This window comes from Neoarius graeffei, chromosome 23 (genome assembly GCF_027579695.1).
Source record: "Neoarius graeffei isolate fNeoGra1 chromosome 23, fNeoGra1.pri, whole genome shotgun sequence".
NCBI classification, from domain to species: domain Eukaryota; kingdom Metazoa; phylum Chordata; class Actinopteri; order Siluriformes; family Ariidae; genus Neoarius; species Neoarius graeffei.
The window spans coordinates 32,378,638-32,399,173 of record NC_083591.1 but is presented as its reverse complement, the minus strand read 5'-3'; the positions used below and the strand labels follow the sequence as shown (position 1 = coordinate 32,399,173).

General features: G+C 41.5%; 1 protein-coding gene and 1 non-coding gene across 8 annotated transcripts in view; one reads left to right on the top strand and one right to left on the bottom strand.

Moving 5' to 3' along the window:
- Nucleotides 1–262: 262 nt before the first annotated feature.
- On the bottom strand, nt 263–333 carry trnag-ccc (transfer RNA glycine (anticodon CCC)). Its single transcript has one exon. It is a non-coding gene; the product is annotated as a tRNA-Gly (tRNA).
- Nucleotides 334–726: 393 nt separating this feature from the next.
- The window catches only part of acsl3b (acyl-CoA synthetase long chain family member 3b), a 46,444-nt gene continuing 26,634 nt past the window's right edge, over nt 727–20,536 (top strand). For 4 of the 7 annotated variants that reach the window (XM_060906102.1, XM_060906100.1, XM_060906096.1 and 1 more), the window contains exons 1-2: nt 727–935; nt 19,515–19,607. The gene's annotated coding sequence lies outside the window, so the exon portion shown is untranslated. The remainder of the gene's footprint in view (nt 936–19,514; nt 19,608–20,536) is intronic. The other 3 variants (XM_060906101.1, XM_060906097.1, XM_060906099.1) reach the window with 1 other exon arrangement.

Genomic DNA, 20,536 nt, shown 5'->3' with positions numbered 1-20,536 from the left:
CTTTTTAAGTGGGAGAACTTGCACAATTGGTCACTGACTCAATACTTTTTTGCCCCACTGTATCTCCTCTTTGGCCTTCCTTGTTTTCATGTGCCTGGCAGCTCCATCCTCAACATTCTCCTTCCAACGTGCTCTGCATCTCTTTTCAGGATGTGTCCATACCATCTCAGTCTCATCTCTCTTAGGTTAGAGATGTGGCAAACGGTTATGTTTAATTTAAAAAAAAAGGTTAAGGACAGAGGTGGGGGGAAAAAAGCATTAGTGCGCCGCCCGGGAATCGAACCCGGGTCGCAAGAATGGGAATCTTGCATGATACCACTACACCAGCGGCGCCTTGCTTTTCACTTCCTCGCACAATAATTAAAGGAGTATGTGTAGTCATAGACTTTCTATATATATATATATATGAAAATTATGCAAGAAACAGGATTAAATATGAGGATTTATGTAAGGAACTAGTCAGTTAGTTAATTTATTGCTTTTCTGTTAATGACTAACAATGAAACAAAACTATATTAACTATTATTTACTTGTGACGGTTGGAAAATACTAATTTGATAGGAATGGACTTGGGACAGAAATTATACTTTTGTATTTTCAAGCAACCCTAAATTGAACCGAGGTAACCCCACATCGTCATAGCAGCGTTCATCACGCGCCACCTCAGGAGAGCCAATCAGATTCCCGAAAATGGTTTCGTCTTGTTGACAACGCTGGCAGCACTTCCGGGTTGATAACGAGGGCCGCACTGATGACACACACGGAAAATCGCCGGATAGTTGTAATATTCATGACCTTTTATTTATAGCTGTTGGTTACTCTGTTTTGTGTAAAGCTTTTTTTTTTTTTGTACAAAGTTCTCAGTAACCCGTTTGTTATCTTGGTTTTGTGTATTTTGTTTTCTCATCCGGGGACAACGTTATCTGAGGAATTAGGTGAGATTTTTCCATTGTCTTTCAGCAGCTGTGCAGATGTGCTTAAGCCATGGTGTCGCATTGAAGTGGGATTTTTTTTTCCCTTTCTTCATTCAGCTGTATGCATGAATGTCGACTGCAATATAAAGCATTCATATTCCAGTCATGGCATGATTCCCAACAGTACCGTCGTCTCCAAATTGGTTCAGTGTTTGTTCGTATTGCGCTAAATGCTTTCCCGTCCACATATGCCTTTAGTTTATAAATTATAGTCACGTTATCACGGGCGCATATGAAAACAACATTGCTGAATCATAAACAACTACTTTAGCATCGTTACTAACTCGTTTCATGAGCCTGCACGCTGCTGAATTCAGCGTGTGATGTTTATGCTAATTTGCATATTCGTTGCCTCATTGTAAGAATTTGCATATCAAAGCGCCTTGCACGAAGACGGCAGATTTTCTGCATCCAATTAGAATACAAAATAATAGATTATAACCTACAGTCGTGCTTGAAAGTTTGTGAACCCTTTAGAATTTTATATATTTTTGCATAAATATGACCAAAAACATCAGATTTTCACACAAGTCTTAAAAGTAGATAAAGAGAACCCAGTTAAACAAATAAGACAATTATTATACTTGGTTATTTATTTATTGAGGAAAATTATCCAGTATTACATATCTGTGAGTGGCAAAAGTATGTGAACCTCTAGGATTAGCAGTTAATTTGAAGGTGAAATTAGAGTCAGGTGTTTTCAGTCAATGGGATGACAATCAGGTGTGAGTGGGCACACTGTTTTATTTAAAGAACAGGGATCTATCAAAGTCTGATCTTCACAACATATGTTTGTGGAAGTGTATCCTGGCATGAACAAAGGAGATTTCTGAGGACCTCAGAAAAAGTGTTGTTGATGCTCATCAGGCTGGAAAAGGTTACAAAACCATATCTAAAGAGTTTGGACTCCACCAATCCACAGTCAGACAAATTGTGTACAAATGGAGGAAATTCAAGACCATTGTCACTCTTCCCAGGAGTGGTCGACCAACAAAGATCACTCCAAGAGCAAGGCGTGTAATAGTCGGCGAGGTCACAAAGGACCCCAGGGTAACTTCTAAGCAACTGAAGGCCTCTCTTATATTGGCTAATGTTCATGAATCCACCATTAGGAGAACACTGAACAACAATGGTGTGCATGGCAGGGTTGCAAGGAGAAAGCCACTGCTCTCCAAAAAGAACATTGCTGCTCGTCTGCAGTTTGCTAAAGATCACGTGGACAAGCCAGAAATTCTGTACATAGATGAGACCAAAATAGAACTTTTTGGTTTAAATGAGAAGCATTATGTTTGGAGAAAGGAAACCACTGCATTCCAACATAAGAACCTTATCTCATCTGTGAAATGTGGTGGTGGTAGTATCATGGTTTGGGCCTGTTTTGCTGCATCTGGGCCAGGACGGCTTGCCGTCATTGATGGAACAGTGAATTCTGAATTATACCAGCAAATTCTAAAGGAAAACGTCAGGACATCTGTCCATGAACTGAATCTCAAGAGAAGGTGGGTCATGCAGCAAGACAACGACCCTAAGCACACAAGTCGTTCTACCAAAGAATACTTAAAGAAGAATAAAGTTAATGTTTTGGAATGGCCAAGTCAAAGTCCTGACCTTAATCCAATCGAAATGTTGTGGAAGTGCCTGAAGCGAGCAGTTCATGTGAGGAAACTCGCCAACATCCCGGAGTTGAAGCTGTTCTGTACGGAGGAATGGGCTAAAATTCCTCCAAGCTGGTGTGCAGAACTGATCAACAGTTACTGGAAATGTTTAATTTTAGTTATTGCTGCACAAGGGAGTGACACCAGATACTGAAAGCAAAGGTTCACGTACTTTTGCCACTCACAGATATGTAATATTGGATCATTTCCCTCAATAAATAAATAAATGACCAAGTATAATATTTTTGTCTCATTTGTTTAACTGGGTTCTCTTTATCTACTTTTAGGACTTGTGCACATGCTTTTAATTTGCCTTGCTTGTGTGCATAGATATTTCACGTGACATAGAAATTAGCATACCATCAGCATCCACTACATGCCCCCCTCCAACTAGCTGAAAATTACTGGGTTTCAAGTGACATCACATCTGCCTCATTAATTATTCACAACTTTTAGCTGGTGGTCTACCAAAGCTCAGTTGACAAAACATTTGTATGGTGAAGGTGCATTGCTTGCATGAAAAATGCCTTATGCTTGCGTTATTTTAGATTGTTTGAATCGATCAAACTGTGAAACTGATAAAAGTTTCATCAGGGCTCCCCGTGAATTAATTATAAAAAATTAATTTTAAAAAGGATGAACGAACACAGGATTTAACAAAAAGATGTTGAGAAAGGTGGCTTTTGAACCTCTCACTGAAATCGAAGAGAACGGAGTCGAAGCATGCTGGAGTTTGCAGTGATCACTTCTTGAAAGATTAATATGATCCCTCTTAGCTATGTCATTAGTGTTTTTCCAAATACTTTTCTTGCTGTGTGTCGTTATTTTACAGTAACTTTTTTTTTTTGTCAAAGTGCTAAAGTCCCCAGCTGTTTTTTTTTGTTTCCTCCTCACTCCTCACAAAATCCATATGTATGAAGGTCTTGACAAAATTCTTACCCAGCCATACAGTTACAATGTTCTGTGATCACTTCTCCATCTTGTTTAAGATCCAGATCTTTAAAGGGGTTTCTGATGATCTTTGTGAATGATTTACCTGAGAGATGAGAGTGAACACAAGTGAGAATCAAGCAAACTGTTTGTTTACACTTCAGCTTGCAGCACTTCGCTGTAAAGATGCGAATGAAAAGCTTAAATATACACGGGCAAAACAATACAGGATTCATTCAGCAGCGACTTGATACCGAGGTCCTTTACTCAGCCACATACAAAAAAGTTGTAAGCCTCCATACTCTTCCACGCTTTCATCTGTTTTGTGGTGTTGAAGGATGTCTGCAACACCAGATAGTTCAAGTTGTCGGGGAACTCAACTGGAGGGTAGTTTTCGAGATCATATGAAAAATCCTTTTTTCCCAGACTGTAGGGGTCTATTCCATTGCACACAGCAATCTTCTGAATATATCTAAAGTGAGCAGTGGCTTCTAAATTACAAGCATACTCTAAGTTATTGCTAGTTGTTTGCATTATGGCAGCTGTTTAGACCACCAGCTATTTCACTTCCAGTAAAACTGCTAAGAAAAGTCATATGAATGAAACCCAGCAATAGGTTGGTTGCTCCTCTGAACATGGCGACCATGAGAGTGAGAATTGTCAAAGTCCTTATAGGAAAGTCTTGCCACTTGACAGCCATCTTGGTAATGCACCTGGGCAGTTATTTTGCGCTAATGGGGAGGGAGCCATAACTATACTTTCAATGGCCACAGTACATAAAAACTGAATATATAAAATCGGCAGTCAAATCTGATGAAAACCACTTAAAAAGTTCTTTGACTTTGCCCCAAAATAAGGTTTAAAAAGCTTTTGTCCCTGCAGTTTATACTTCTACGCACGCACAAGGTTGCTATACTTCTGCTACACATGCACATCTGCACTCTTGTATCAGTGCAACAACACAATTGGCTTAAAGGACATGGGACATGGATTTTTTTCTGGGTATAATTATGTATAAAGGACATAAGAAATGCCATCTAAATCACTGCAGGGTGTCAAAAATGTGAAAATCATATTATTCAAGTTTTTTTAATACATCAGCGTAAAACAAGGATTCGTTAATGAGCTAGGTGGTCACGTAACCCGTGACGTAACAAAAACTTTCCAAGGAGCCAACGCTTGGGTATCTAATGTAAACAGGTTACCGAAATGGACACCATCGACAGTGACGTTCCCGATGTTTCACAGAGATGTGAAGTTAGACCCTATCAATTCGAACCGATAGCTGGAAATTCACATGAACATAGATCTTGTATTTACTCTGACGGGTCAGATGATTCTGAGAATGAGAGTTCATTCAATCCCCATGAAACTGAAAGCGGTCGGCTCCATAACACTTCCTGGCAAGTTAAAAACAATTCTGCTCAAAGGCTAATGATCTGTTGAAAGAAGTATTATTTTTGTATCATACATTGAAAGTTCATCATAGATCTAGCTAAAGTCCGTTGCAAGCTATTTTTTTTTTTGCTGATATTTTTCGAGATTGATTGAGATACAATCAGGGCTCGAAATTAACTTTTTTTCTTTGTCCCCCCCAGTGGTCCCGAATTCTGTGTTGTATTGTCCCGAATGGAAGCAATAGTGTCCCCATTTTTTTCCTCTCTGAAATAACCAGTGGTTAATATTATCATATGAAGTTACTATTATATTTGTAACTATGCGATTTTGAACCCTTTATATCATTTTTACAATAAGTCACAAAACACAAGTGACGCATGTCCTATACATCGTCTACTTCAAAATTACAGTTATTGCATTTTCAGTTTATTAAACTTTGGCGATCTCACTGTATGAATAGATACCCGTTTATTTAAAGGGGCCAACTAGCTCATTCAGAAAATGTTTCAACTCACTACATCTGCAGTACACTTTAGTTGAAAATAAGACCCCTTTTATGTTCATTTCATCTACTTATACCTTGAATATCTGTTGGCATATATAAGGCCAACTTATCATTTTCACCATGACCGTTATCCATTTTTATGTAATATACCTGCTGCCCTATTCAGAGATGTTTTGAAAGCCATCAGCCATACCATCAATAGATGAAATGCCCTTGAGCAAGGCACCTACCTACCCCAACATTGCTACAGGGACTGTAACACTGTAAAAAACCGTAAAGTCACTTTGGATAAAAGTGTCATATCATATAAGTGCAAACAAAGCAATGTAATGCAAGTTTTTTTTTATTGTAACCTTTAGTCATAGAAATCATTTACATTATTTACAGTGCTTAATTTCATTTTCTTTGACCTAGATAAATTTCCCATTCATTTCTATGGAATTATTTGAAAAACTACACACATTTTCAAACATCCGCTGCTCTGGCATGCTTTCACCTAGAGACATGATTCAAACTTTAAAACGTAGAGAAACTTCTCCTCTGTGGATCTGGCATTCAACTTTTTGCTAGGTTCTATACTTTTGGATCAGTCCCAGCTCAAACACCATGTGGGTTCCTGGAGAAATTCCGGCTTTATAATGAGTGTCTATTGCGTTACACACCAGTGCAGCTCGTTAAGTTAGAGTGTAGAGAGCTTGGAAAAATAGCTCAAACTTTTTCATTTAAACTGCGCTTTCAGCCCCAATTTTCACTCTACACACATAATTTTCTCAAAAGTAGTAGCCACACTTGTCCTGATTCACACAATGTGTCTACCCACACGATAGGACTTGCAGTTTTTGAATGAGAAGCCTGAAAGTGAGGAGAGGGCAGGCGCGCAGCCCCATAGACTCACATTATAAACGTGGCTGCGCTTTGATTGTTAAATCAGAAAAGTCACTCGTTTTTAACTCACTCTAGTGTCCTCAGTTTTTACACGACAGACAAAAAAAGTACATCAGTGTGTTCAGGAGACCGTTGTGGCACTCAATGTGAAATAATTTTGTGAATATCTCCTTCCGTTTTCGTGTAAACCCCCATTGTTTGGAGGGAGCGCTCTGACGGAAAGCTGCCCTTTTTGTGTGCCCCTCCCCCACCCGCGCTGAGCAGAGAGAGACAAAAATACAGTCCAGCTCAGCTCCGGCAACTGTGACTGCTACGCGCACTGCATCACTCTCACGATTTCCCCCGGGGGAATTGTCGTCTCTAGATCTATTTTTTTCCATTGTCCCGGGATTGTCCCAGATATGATAATTTTGTGTCCCGATGACATTTTTTATGGTCCCCAGAACGTCGGGACACCGTTAGTTTCGAGCGCTGGATACAATGCTTCCAGAGTCCGAGATGAAAACATTCAAAATGGCGAAACGAGTCAGAATTATGATAATCAATAATTGATGCACCCAAAATTATAATACTAATCCTTACCTCGGCTTTCAGTCGCTTAGCGAATGCACCTCGGCATTTTTCCGCATGAGGCCCATGGTAAAACCACACTTCCAGGAGGGGCTGCCGTCTGCCTCCCAAGCCGGCCGAGAGCGCTCCTCGTCGGGCACGGCCAGGCGGGCGAATGCCCTGGTTCGTCCGCCCTGTCTAAAAAATAATGGTACAACTCCGAGTGAAGGTAAATTTGGCTTGGCAATTAATTTCGTTCAGTACCTGAGTATTAAAGTTGAAAGAATCTTCTGTGAAATGGTCCGAACACAGTTTGTGGGAAACAGTAGGTGCAAAGTTTTTTCTACGGCAGTAGTGAGCCCACACTTTCCTCAGCTTCGGGTCCTTGGGGAATACAAAAAAACTTACTCCAGGGCATTTCCCATTGGAATTATTGCAACCATAAGCAGCACAATACACCATGATGTCCAATGTACTTTAAAGACTATAAAAACAATTTTCATCATCCACTTCTCCATTCATCTACCCGCTTGTGCTGTGCCCGAAAGTTTTTGTGACGTATGATCATGTGACCGCGGCTCTTCCGGTTGTAGAAAATGCATATCGGAAGTCGAGCAGAAATGCCATATAATCATCACGAATATAACGATTTTGCTGAATTTAATAGATGATTTTGTATTTGTTGATGCAATTAATTCATATTTTTAATGGAAAGAAACTGATATAGCGTGCATTTATGTTTCATGTCCCATATCCTTTAATATGTTTCCTGGTTCGGCAGACAATTGGCTTTATGGGGAGAGGGGAGGAGTATGAATGTACAACGGCCATCTTTGGTGTTACGGGCTTTTCTCATAGATTTCTATTCATGATTCTTAAAATGAAATGTCTCCTCCCTTAAAGTCTCTGGACATTTGTATTGTTGCACACTCAAGATTTTAACCGATTTAAGTATACCCTCCGATTACTCATAGTGCACTGCATGTTGCTATACTTGTCCGTGTGAACACACTTGTGCCTTCAAAGTAGCAAGTGTATGTGAATTGAGACACGGATAGTAAGTAGTCAGGACATAGACATGATGGAATGGCTCACTTGTATTAATGCATTCATTTTCAGTTACCACTTTATTCTGGTCAGGGTTGCAGTGGGATGAGAGCCTATACTAGGAAGTGGGTGCGAGGTAGAGACATGAAGTCCATTGCAGGACTTTGCGCGCGTATGGCCAAAAAACATACCCCTCAGGCCATTATTAAAAAATGTTCTGTTTCCGGTCCACCGGCCAGGTGAGTGCTGTTTGTGCGGTTGAAATTTTTTTTAACGCCGGTTTTTCGACATTTTTTTTTTTTCCGGGTTCGTAAATCTAAAATCGAACTTGACATTTACACATTCCCAGGGCTTTCCACTAAGGCTCATACTAGCCAGCCATGACAAATAAGTAGCCAGCCGGGGGGGGAGTAAACACAAAATAAACTCCTGTGCACACAGTTCCCAGGGTTAAATGTATTTTCCACAGACCATTTATTCACTTTACTCAAATACAAAGTAAAATGGCAGTAAATCTTTCTTTTCTTGCGTATTGCATCATGAGGCGTTCCTGGCTTGTAAATCTCTTATTTTCGGTGCATGACACATTCACGCAGCTGAGCATGCTATGAATTAACAACAACGGTCTGCAGTGGGGCTACACAATTACACACTCGGCGAACATTTCTCCATTTGTGCATGAAAATACACTCCAACCACTCAGTTTGGTTTCATTTACAACCAACGGTGTCTTTTGATGCCAGCACGTAATTGAACGAGAGAAGACTGGTTTACCGGAGACAAAATAAGTGTTATCTCCGCTTCTGTTCCCTCCGACACACGACTGCCTCCGCCGAGTGCGCGCACTCTGAACTGAATCAGCTCTGCGCATGCGCCATGCGGCACAAAAAAATGGCAGCCACCATGAAGGAAGGAGATCCAGAGTTTTAAATTTTAAGTGTGAAATCGCAAAATGGTATTCTAGCGAACAACAAAATAGTAAAGATTCAGAAAAACAAATCATTCAGTGATCATTTTAATAGTGTAATTTCATCCGAGCTAGGCCTAACGGTTGATTTAGAACTACAAAAAGTCCGTGTGTCGGACATTTTAAGTACCTTTGTAAAAGTTTTGCAAATGTTGCAGTCAGCATTTAAAATGCTAACTTAAAGCTTTTGTACAAGTTTCAGTTGATTAAACTGTCATTTTATTAAACGTGTCTGCTTTTGTAATAAAAAAGTACTGAAAGAAAAAGCAAACACAGCATTGCGGTTCTTATCCATCTCTCTCTCTCTCTCTCTCTCTCTCTATATATATATATATATATATATATATATATATATATATATATATATATATATATATATATATATAAATCCCTTCCTCCCGACTGAAAATATTTTTGCTCACCCGGTGGACAGGAAACGGATTTTTTTTTTTTTTTTTAAGGATGGCCTCAGAGAGTGTGCGGTATGTTTTTTTGGCCTATGGTGAAAACTCGCATGGACATGCAGACAGTAACCAAAATTGAACCCTGGAGCTATCCTCACCGTGCTTCCAAACTTTTATTACTTGTAACATGGCCAACAGGGAAGTTTTAAAACAAAGACTTTGACTGATACACTTAAAGTATGTGTACACTTGACTATCACCCCTTTGTGTGGACCTTTCCCAAACTGTTGCCACAGATTTGGAAGCACACCGTTGTTTAGAAGGTCTTTGTATTGGGTAGCTTTAAGATTTCCACTCACTGGAACTAAGGAGTCCAAATCTGTTCCAGCATGATGACAGCCCTTGTTACACAGATATTCCATAATATTATCGTAAAGAAGACACCTCAATATTCCAACTTTAGTGATTTCCAGTGAACTAAACAAAGTTGACATGGAAGCTGCGTCAGTGTGTGTTTTTACATTGCATGTCAGCGTTCCACAACCAGAGGCATGATGTGTCAGCATCTAGCATGATGCATCTATGGAGCACTTGCATGTGACGTCACAGCCGATCCAGATTGTGACAGACGCCATATTCCGCCTTCTACTTCTGGTTCTACTTCTGCTTTTACTTCTACCTTTTCTTCTGGAAAACCCTACTATATACAATTCTACTACAACGGCTGCGGCTACAAGCTCTCCCTACCTGTGCACGTTTTTTATGTTTTTTGTGTGTATTTTTGCGTGTTGTTCGTCTGTACCAGACTTCAATATCCACTACAACCATATGGACTTACTGGACATTGGCTTCCAGCAGAAAATGACGGTTTGTAGCGATTTCCATCGCATGCACAACATTCCGGATGAGGAAAAAAAAAAACATTCCGGACGAGATAGCGAGACCAGCAGGGTCTCCGTGGATTATCGGAAGCAAAGCGAAGGAGGTGGCGCCGGGAGCAAAAGCGAGGCTGCAGCGCCGGCCTGTTGACTAAGCTCAGAAAACAGCCACTCAAATCTCCACTGCCAAGCCTCTACCTCTCCAACGCCAGATCCATGTAAACAAGACAGACAATTTTGAATTACCTTATTCTATTCTATAATCGGCTGGTCAGTGCTATACTCAATACTTAAGTGACTTACCCATCCAATGAGGATTCTTGTTACAAGATGCCACATCTGAGTCGCTGACAAATCCTGAATTTCTGTAGAGATAACTGTCCAGAGATTTATAAGCACGCAGTGCTTCACCACTGAACAGCGAGGGAAAGTTGATGAGGTAATTATACACGTCCGGGTATTCCGCTGACAGTTCAAAATCCGGTTGTGAAAACTCCGTCCGGTAAGCCATAAGGGTCACATATCTGTAGATCGTTTATTTTAGACATATATCTAGTTATCTGTTCATTAGAAAAATGAGCCGTGTAGTCCGTCGGTTGAAATTGATCCATTCTGTACACGAGTGCAGCAGTATTCAGCGGTGTTTTTGACCGACAAGATGGCGGTTGTGTACTTTCTGGTCACGTGACTGCAAGATCTCTAGATGTTGGTAATATGAAAACACTGAGCATATGCCAGTGCTGCTTTAAAACGGTGGTGGATGAGCTGAATATTGAGGTGCTTTTGTTAGCCATCACATTTATACCACTGTTCAAGCACAAGCAAAATTGCTGAGCATCATATGCAACATGTAATCACTTCCATTAAGTAATTCACATTTACGTGAAATAACAGCCTCAATATATACACCAATTAGACAGAACATTATGACCATTGACAGGTGAAGTGAATTACAGTGGCACCTGTCAAAGGGTGGGATATATTAGGCAGCAAGAGGATGGTCAGGCCAAAAAAAAAAAAAACTGTTTCCAGTTACCCGACCGATCAAACCCCCCCCCCCCCCCCCGTGACTCTGATCCCCTCTCAGTCTACAAAACGTTCATGTGATGCACACAGCGGCCAACGTACGCCAACGTCCGTACGTTATGCATAGTGCGAGTGTCTCTCGCATCATAAATGGCTGATTGTACGCATGCGCGTGACTACCTCTAACAGGAAGCAACGAAAATGGCGGTGGTTTGTGTGCTGAAAGACACGTGTCTTGCACATCGCAAGCCTAGTCTTAGGCAAATTATGTCGCTAGAAAAAGAGACATTTAAAGACATTGAAGATTTGTTAGCTTGTACCAGTAGTTCTAGAGTAAATATAGAAATCATCTACGCGAAGCATCAGTTGACACACCGACAACAAACAGCACTCACTGTGTTGCTGTCAGAGTTCGAGTACTCTTGCGGGGCACCAGTAATACCCCCCGAACGTTTTCTTGCCTCAGTTTGTGGTGTCAGAATGCCTCTCAACTGTGCAGATCCTGTTGAAATAGCCTACTATAGCAGTGGATTTGGAAGAACGGACATTTGTCCATATTGTCTTAAAGTGCTGATGACACGTTTTTGACATCTTTGGCGATGTTTTATAACATAAAAAGTAATTCCCAATGATCCATATATTAATTCACGATGGCGCCTATTTTACAAGTTATGATAAAAAAACGCGGCTATTTGGGCAAATTTGACGGGGCTGCAGCACCCAGGAGACGGAGGAGGAGGAGCTATATGACGTCAGTGAAAGAACCTTCCTCCTAACTTACCAGTTTGTTGTTGATGCGACAGGTGTTCAGTTTATCATTTTTTATATATATATCTTTATATATATATATAATATTAGTTATAGTTATTATGCCTTCGCGTTGTGTTGCCGGCTTTTGCTCCAAAACCCACAAGGATGGGGTAAGTTTATTCAAGTTTCCCAGAGATCCCGAGCTGCATGCGAAGTGAGTGAAGCAAGTCAGGCGCACTCGTGATAAGTGGGAGCCCTCACCAACATCCGTCCTGTGCTCTGAACACTTCGATTTGGATTGTTTTGACACCCTTCCCAGCTTAAAAGAATCTCTTGGGTGTTCAGTTCAGCACAAACGTGTGTTACTACTATCAGCAGTGCCTACACAGTGTTGCCAGATTGGGAGGTTTCCCGCCCAGTTGGGCGGTTTCAAGTGCATTTTGGTGGGTTTTGAACATATTTTGGGCTGGAAAACGTCAGCAGTATCTGTTGCCAGATACTGCTGACGTTTTCCAGCCCAAAATATGTTCAAAACCCACCAAAATGCACTTGAAACCGCCCAACTGGGCGGGAAACCTCCCAATCTGGCAACACTGCCAGTATTCCGGAGGGGGTCTACTAGTAGCTATGCCGGATCCAAAGACAGTCCTCCTGTCAGAACATGTGTTGTGAAACGACATAAGATAAAGGTACGTAGAGCTATAGATTCTACATGATAATCATAAATGTAATCATAAAGTCGGCGTGATATCAGTCATGTATTTGCTTGTGAAAGCTTGCGGCTTTCATGTAACTGCCGCCTAGCAACGAGAGGCAAAGGGTAAAGGGGGTAGGCTATCATAGATTCTATTCGGAAGAGATCAACACAATTCTAGACTCCCAGAAGAGGAAGAGCTAGCACTAGAGAGTTCACCGGCGTTTTCATGCGCCATTTCCATTGAGTAGAACCAGAGTAGAACAGCCAGTGAACCGCAGCATGTTCTTCCGCTGACGTCACAACATGGCCGCGAGCCATGGACCCAGTTTTCTTGCGCTGTGCAATTAAAAGTTGGATATTCGCGTAACAACAGCTTCTTTTCACGTAATTATAACAGAAATCTAACGTTTGCCATGTTGTATAGTTTATTTAAGAAATTGCATAGTCATGTTCGTGTAATCAGCCCTTTAAAGACTGTGTTAAACCAGATCTGAGAAAAAGATTTAAAACAGTTATTGAAGTATGTGACGAGTGCCTTCAAAAAGGCATAATAGACATTTGTTACAGGCCATATGGGAAGTAGACATTGAACAGCTGATCTTTACAGTTCAACGCACATGTTCAGTGTGAGAAGTTTGTGTATGGTTCGAAATAAATCTTTGAAAAATGTTCTTTAGTGTTTATTTCTGAAAACAGAATACCTGCAAACATGCATTCAAACAGAGTGCTGGGTGGGTGGATATTTTATTGTGAATATGGGGGAAAAAGAGTGGTGATAGCCATGGAAACATTTAAAAAAAAAATCCCTACCAACCTACCCTAATTTTTCAAGGCATGTAATAGGCAACAATTTTTTTTTTTTTTGTTTGGCCTCAGTTCTTGAAGTTGATGTGTTGGAAGCAGGAAAAGTGGGCAAGTGTAAGGCTCTGAGCAACTTTGACAAGGGCCAGATTGTGATGGCTAGATAACTGGGTCTTAGCATCTCCAAAATGGCACATCTTATGGGGTGTTCCCGGTATGCAGTGGTTAGTACTTATCAAAAGTGGTCCAAGGAAGGACAACCGGCAACAGGGTCATGGGTGGCCAAGTTAATGCTAGCTAAAACAGTTTGTGATACAGTAGTTCTTCTGTAGGATTGGACCATATGGGCTAGCCTTCGTGCCACATGCGAATCAATGAGCCTTCGCTGCCCATGACCCTGTCACCAGTTCACTGGTTGTCCTTCCTTGGACTAATTTTGGTAGGTACTAGTATCGTGCGTGCCGCCTGTTCCTTTTATACAGACATCAGTTCCAGCTCTGTTATGACCAATCATTCCGGCTCAGAGACGGAACAGCGCAGACCCCTGTTCCACGTTTCAGACGTTTTGTTCAGAACACCGGGTGGAATAAAGGCATAAGAAACTAGAAAAGCACTCTGAGAACGCAGACCTCCGCCAAGAATCCTTTAAAAAAAAATCCGGGATCCAGAAGGTGATCCGGATCACCGCCAAAATTTAATGGATTGTTACTTGTGCTCATTCACACCTCTGGAAAAAATTTCAGAGCAATCCGTTCATTACTTTTTCCGTAATGTTGCTAACAGACAAACCAACAAACAAACCAATGCTACCGAAAACATAACCTCCTTGGCGGAGGTAATAATAATAATAACTAGAATGCATTTCCGGAGAAAATGCGAAAGTGTGCTTGCTCAGGTGCGCCGCCATGGTGACCCAGCAAGAGAGGTGACCGCATGCTCACACGACAAGTTTTGTCAACACGCGAAAGTTTGGCCAAGACACAAGGCGGATTCTCATATGGAGATGACAGGCTGGCAAGGTTCTTTACAGGGACATCCCAGAGCATCACTAACATGAAAATGTAGATGTAATTCTAAATCCGTAAAGAGATATGACCCAAAACACATTTTTGCTCATTGTGGCGCCCCTTAGTGGCCAAATGACACCAAATTTGATGAGGGTACATGAACTGGTGCCGAAAGACATCTCAACAAATGGTCTTGATACAGCGTTTCTGAGATATGAGCCAAAATACGTTTTTGCTAATTGTGACGCCCCCTAGTGGCCAAATGACACCATATTTGATGAGGGTAGTTTGGATGGTATCCAAAGTCATGCCACTAAATATGGTCTTGATACGACAAAGCGTTTCTGTGATATGAGCTCACTTCCTGTTTGGTGGCTTTGCCATTGATTTTGATTGGCTGCCACGGGCGAACGCTTCGATATATGAGAGCGAAACGAATATCATTCATTAGGCATGGACTGGAGATCATGTGTGCCAGGTTTCGTGATGATCGGACAAAACGTGCAGCCAGGGTCACTCTACCTTCACTTTGGACAAAATTCAAAATGGCGGAAAACCTAATTAGGCGGAGAATGCCGTCATAGGGTGCGTTGGAATCGTCTAGCTCCAAGGATTCCAACAGCACCAGACTTATGAAAATCGGACATACGAATCAAAAGTTACATGCATGAACGCATGTAAGACTGTGATCAGTTGGTGGCGCTAGAGCGTGAGACGTACCAACATGAAACTTGATGAAATCAATCAGGGTCCACTCCTCGATCAGTGTACCAAGTTTCATGACTTTACACCTCACAGTTTGGCCTACAGAAGGAAAAATCTGTTTTTTGTGTCGCGCGCCCATTCATTTCAATGGGGAAAAAAATTAATCCTTTAAAAAAATCCGGGATCCAGAAGGTGATCCGGATCACCGCCAAAATTTAATGGATTGTTACTTGTGCCCAGTCACACCTCTGGAAAAAATTTCAGAGCAATCTGTTCATTACTTTTTCTGTAATGTTGCTAACAGACAAACCAACAAACAAACCAACGCTACCGAAAACATAACCTCGTTGGCGGAGGTAATCAGCCTCGAACAGGCTGTGTAAAAGGGGCTAATACCCCTGTGCACAAAGACATGACATGAAGACATGGTTTGCTCAGGTTGGTGTGAAAGAATTTTTGAGTGAGTAGCCTTCTGTTATAGCAGCAAAGGGGGATTAAATTAGTCATGAAAGTGTTCCGGATTTTCCCGGAATTCCGGATTTTTAGATTTTCATGAAAATTCCTCCGGATTTTTTCCGCTAATGACGAAATACCCGGAAATCCGGATATTTGACAACTCTGGAAAATCTCCGGTTTTCCGAATGGAGAAATGTATTTTTTGGGGGTTTTCACGTTCCTAGACGCAGTGTAATACTTCCAGGGATGAGAATTTTCCGCCGATCGGCGGATTTCCGACTTTTTCAGACCAAAATGATAGTTTTTGAGATCGATGTAAATCCGTTGAGAAATCTTTTGGGGGGGTATGATTAACGATCTGTGGTCACCTTATAACGCAGACATCCCAAGTCTCCCGGAACTTCCGGGAGTCTCCTGCATATTGATAGAAGCGAGCAAGAGCGTGCGCACGCAACATTAAGGTCTGCATCACGCATCTTAGAATGTGCGTGTACGAGGGAGACTGTGTGCAGTGTTGCCAGATACTGCTGACATTTTCCAGCCCAAAATATGTTTAAAACCCGCCAAAATGCACTTAAAACCGCCCAATGTGGGCGGTTTTAAGTGCCTGTGTGCCTGTTCATGTAGCGCATGCCAGACAAAGAGCATCCTGATTGGGTTACTCAGCAAAATAAGCCAATCAGCTTTCAGTGTGGGCGGGCTTTTATCCCTTTTCTCGAGGACCGGAGTTTTCAGTTGAGTCAGTGCAGCCTACAGGATCGGCATGGCAGAGAGAGCGCGCACCCCAAAAATCCAAAATACAAAACCCACTTCAGCTCAGATTACACAAAGAATCTCCCTGTCTAATAAGGGTCAACAATAATGACAGTTTCGCGCGATGTACTGTTTGCAACAGTGATTTCAGCATTGCCCATGGTGGCTTAAATGATTGTAAAAGACATGTTGAGGTGAGGAGTGTCATTTCATGTGCATTATATTTAGTTCTACAACAGGCTGTCATGAAAAGACCAAACTTACTGAAGATTTCTGTAAAGTAACAATGTATGAATATACATCATATATATCACATATATATCAAGTACACGTCATATATAAGTGTGTATCTTTTATAAATGGGGTTAGCTTATCTAATGTAGCATGTTGGGGAGAATCATAGTATCATATCTATATTTCTGATAAAATTTTAGGTATGATACCGTGTATAACTCTCCTACTTATTGCTCGTTTCATAGGGGGACGGGGGGAATTGCTGGCATGTGCCGTGCGGGAGCGTCTGCCCAAATTTTTTAGGCCGAGATGAACTTAGTTTTTGATTTAAAAAAATTTTCCAATATGTAATGCCAATTGTACATGCCTGTTCTTTAATTCAAAATCACCATCTCGATCTTCAAATTGACCATATGATATCTGTATTACATTACACACCATCCTGTCCAGATAAAACCTAGTTAATACATACAACAGTTGAAAGGGAAGTGATAAGTGATGTTGAATGTTGCCTGCTACCATGATAACATCAGAAGAAAGCTTAAGAGAATTATATGATAGAACTTTTTTCTGCTTTGCACTTCATTTTAAAGGATTAGAGTATTCAAAGAGGGCGGCACGGTGGTGTAGTGGTTAGCGCTGTCGCCTCACAGCAAGAAGGTCCGGGTTCGAGCCCCGTGGCCGGCGAGGGCCTTTCTGTGCGGAGTTTGCATGTTCTCCCCGTGTCCGCGTGGGTTTCCTCCGGGTGCTCCGGTTTCCCCCACAGTCCAAAGACATGCAAGTTAGGTTAACTGGTGACTCTAAATTGACCGTAGGTTTGAATGTGAGTGTGAATGGTTGTCTGTGTCTATGTGTCAGCCCTGTGATGACCTGGCGACTTGTCCAGGGTGTACCCCGCCTTTTGCCCGTAGTCAGCTGGGATAGGCTCCAGCTTGCCTGCGACCCTGTAGAAGGATAAAGCAGCTAGAGATAATGAGATGAGTATTCTAAGACATGAATAGCAAAAATGCAGAAATATAATACTGTAGAGCTCCTTTATATTAAAAGGTGCATTGATTTCAAAAAATCATCAAATGTGAATTGATTAAAAACAAGTCTCTTGTACCATATTAATCATTTTCACCTGGTAGTCCACCAAGAAGGGGAATTTATTTCCAAATAAATTGCAACCAGCCCTGTGATGACCTGGCGACTTGTTCAGGGTGTACCCCGCCTTTCGCCCGTAGTCAGCTGGGATAGGCTCCAGCTTGCCTGCAACCCTGTAGAACAGGATAAAGCAGCTAGAGATAATGAGATGAGATAAATTGCAACCTTTTGCTGATAAAATTAATGGTTTGGGGGTAAAAAAAAAAATAGCCAAAAATCATTAGCCCCTGGGCCCTGGCCCGTTTTTTTCAGACTTTTTAAATATTTTTCATTCTCATCCCTGTACTTCGCATCGTCCTTGCATGGGCGCGGTCCTTAAATAGCCCAAACATAGTTCATTGATTAAAGACAGGTGTTCTTTGTTAACAGCGCACGTGCCAGAGCTCGTTAGGTGCACATGCCCAAGACGCACCTTCAGGTGCACGTGCTAAGGCATGCAGGACTGACGCTGTTCTGCGCAAGCGCAATACAATCCACTAGAAAGCATGTTCAAGCTGCCAGTGTAGCTGCAGTCTTTTTAGTTGCGAATTACGAGTATTTTCTCTTGTTAATAATTCGCCATGTCAAAACAAGCAAAACTTTCCTCCTTCTTTCGACGTGAAGAGAGGTAAGCAATTTATTATATATATTTTTTCCCATCAAAGTTGCATTTTATGGTTTCGAAGCTAAGTTTTAGTGCTGTTTCTAGAACACATCAGGAAAACGTGGAAGAAACAGCAATAATGGAAGAGACTGTGTTTCTAAGCTGCCTAAAACTAGCAACGGTAATTATTTTTTGTTACATAATGTACTCGGACTGCCAGTCAGTATGTGACATACACACACTACGCCCCTGATTTACATGAGAAATTTGGTATTCATTGGTGTGTTTAAATTTACAGACAATACGAACAAATGTAAACAATTGGCTTCAACTCACATAAATATGAATTGGAAATTTTTAGTTCACTTTAGCTTATGCAAACGCACAACTCTACTAAAAGATTGATAAACGAGGCTCAATGTCCCCAACATTGAAACCTGAAAGCTTTAGAAACTCTAACAGACCTTTATGGTACTTTTTAACAGTACTGTTTTGGGATTTTGCTGAGTTTACCTTCAACTGTCTGATTTTTTTTTTTTTTTTTTCAAAGTAATGAACTGTGTAGCCAGGAAAATCACCGTGCTTTCTAAATGTGCTCCTGAAAATTACTCATTAACTAGGGGAATTAAATTTGATATTTTTGACATGTTAATCATTAATGTACATGAAAGAAAAAGGCTTAAAAGTTATAACTTGTTTTAGTGAAAATAAGTCCTAAAATGCACTAGAATGCAGGGTTTTGCATGCTATGGTATTAAAATATTTTCGGGGGACGTTGCCCACCCCCCACCCCACCCCCCCATATCTTAGTTTGACTTTCAAAAGTTAAGGATTTTTTTTTTCCTTTGCTCCACTTTCATCTCTTATAAAATGTGTGTATGTATAAAAATTTTTTGCTTTGAAGGGAACTGACACAAACTGTTAAATGTCTGGTCAGATGTTTCACAGAAGTGAAACCTATTACTATTGCTTCCAGTTCACTAATGTAGTAGGGTTAGCACACTAAAGGCCTGTTTGTCTGAGTATTCTGCATTAATAGCCACAGCTATTTATTTGCTTAGAGGCCTGTCTCACTTTAAATATAAACTCCCTCTGGATTCTTGCAGTCTTGCAATAACTTGGGGTTCTTTCTGCTATTTATTTATCTCATCTCATTATCTCTAGCCGCTTTATTCTTCTACAGGGTCGCAGGCAAGCTGGAGCCTATCCCAGCTGACTACGGGCGAAAGGCGTGGTACACCCTGGACAAGTCGCCAGGTCATCACAGGGCTGACACATAGACACAGACAACCATTCACACTCACATTCACACCTACGCTCAATTTAGAGTCACCAGTTAACCTAACCTGCATGTCTTTGGACTGTGGGGGAAACCGGAGCACCCGGAGGAAACCCACACGGACACGGGGAGAACATGCAAACTCCGCACAGAAAGGCCCTCGCCGGCCATGGGGCTCGAACTCAGGACTTTCTTGCTGTGAGGCGACAGCGCTAACCACTACACCACCGTGCCGCCCCGCTATTTATTTATTTAATTTATTTAAACTCTGCAGTTTTGTATCAAGTTGATGATCTTTCCACACTTGAAACAGCAGCATCTTGCTTCCCATTAAACATTTCCTTTTGGGTGAACAGTGTTAACACTGACAACATTGATTGCTTCCAGTGAAATTGTTTGGCACGGTGGTGTAGTGGTTAGCGCTGTCGCCTCACAGCAAGAAGGTCCGGGTTCGAGCCCTGTGGCCGACGAGGGCCTTTCTGTGCGGAGTTTGCATGTTCTCTCCGTGTCCGCGTGGGTTTCCTCCGGGTGCTCCGGTTTCCCCCACAGTCCAAAGACATGCAGGTTAGGTTAATGTGGGGCGGCCTTGGGCTGAAGTGCCCTTGAGCAAGGTACCTGACCCCTGACTGCTCCCCGGGCACTGTAGTGTGGCTGCCCACTGCTCTGTGTGTGTGTGTGTGTGTGTGTGTGTGTGTGTGTGTGTGTGTGTGTGTGTGTGCTCACTGCTTCAGATGGGTTAAATGCAGAGGATGAATTTCACTGTGCTTAAAGTGTGCATGTGACACAGATTTCTTCTTCTAATTCTGACACGTTGCACTGAGGCCTATAATGTAATTTTGCACCTCTGTTTTATGCAAAAAAAAATATATTCGCCACTATCCATTTTCTCTGTTCTGTGCCAGGGAAA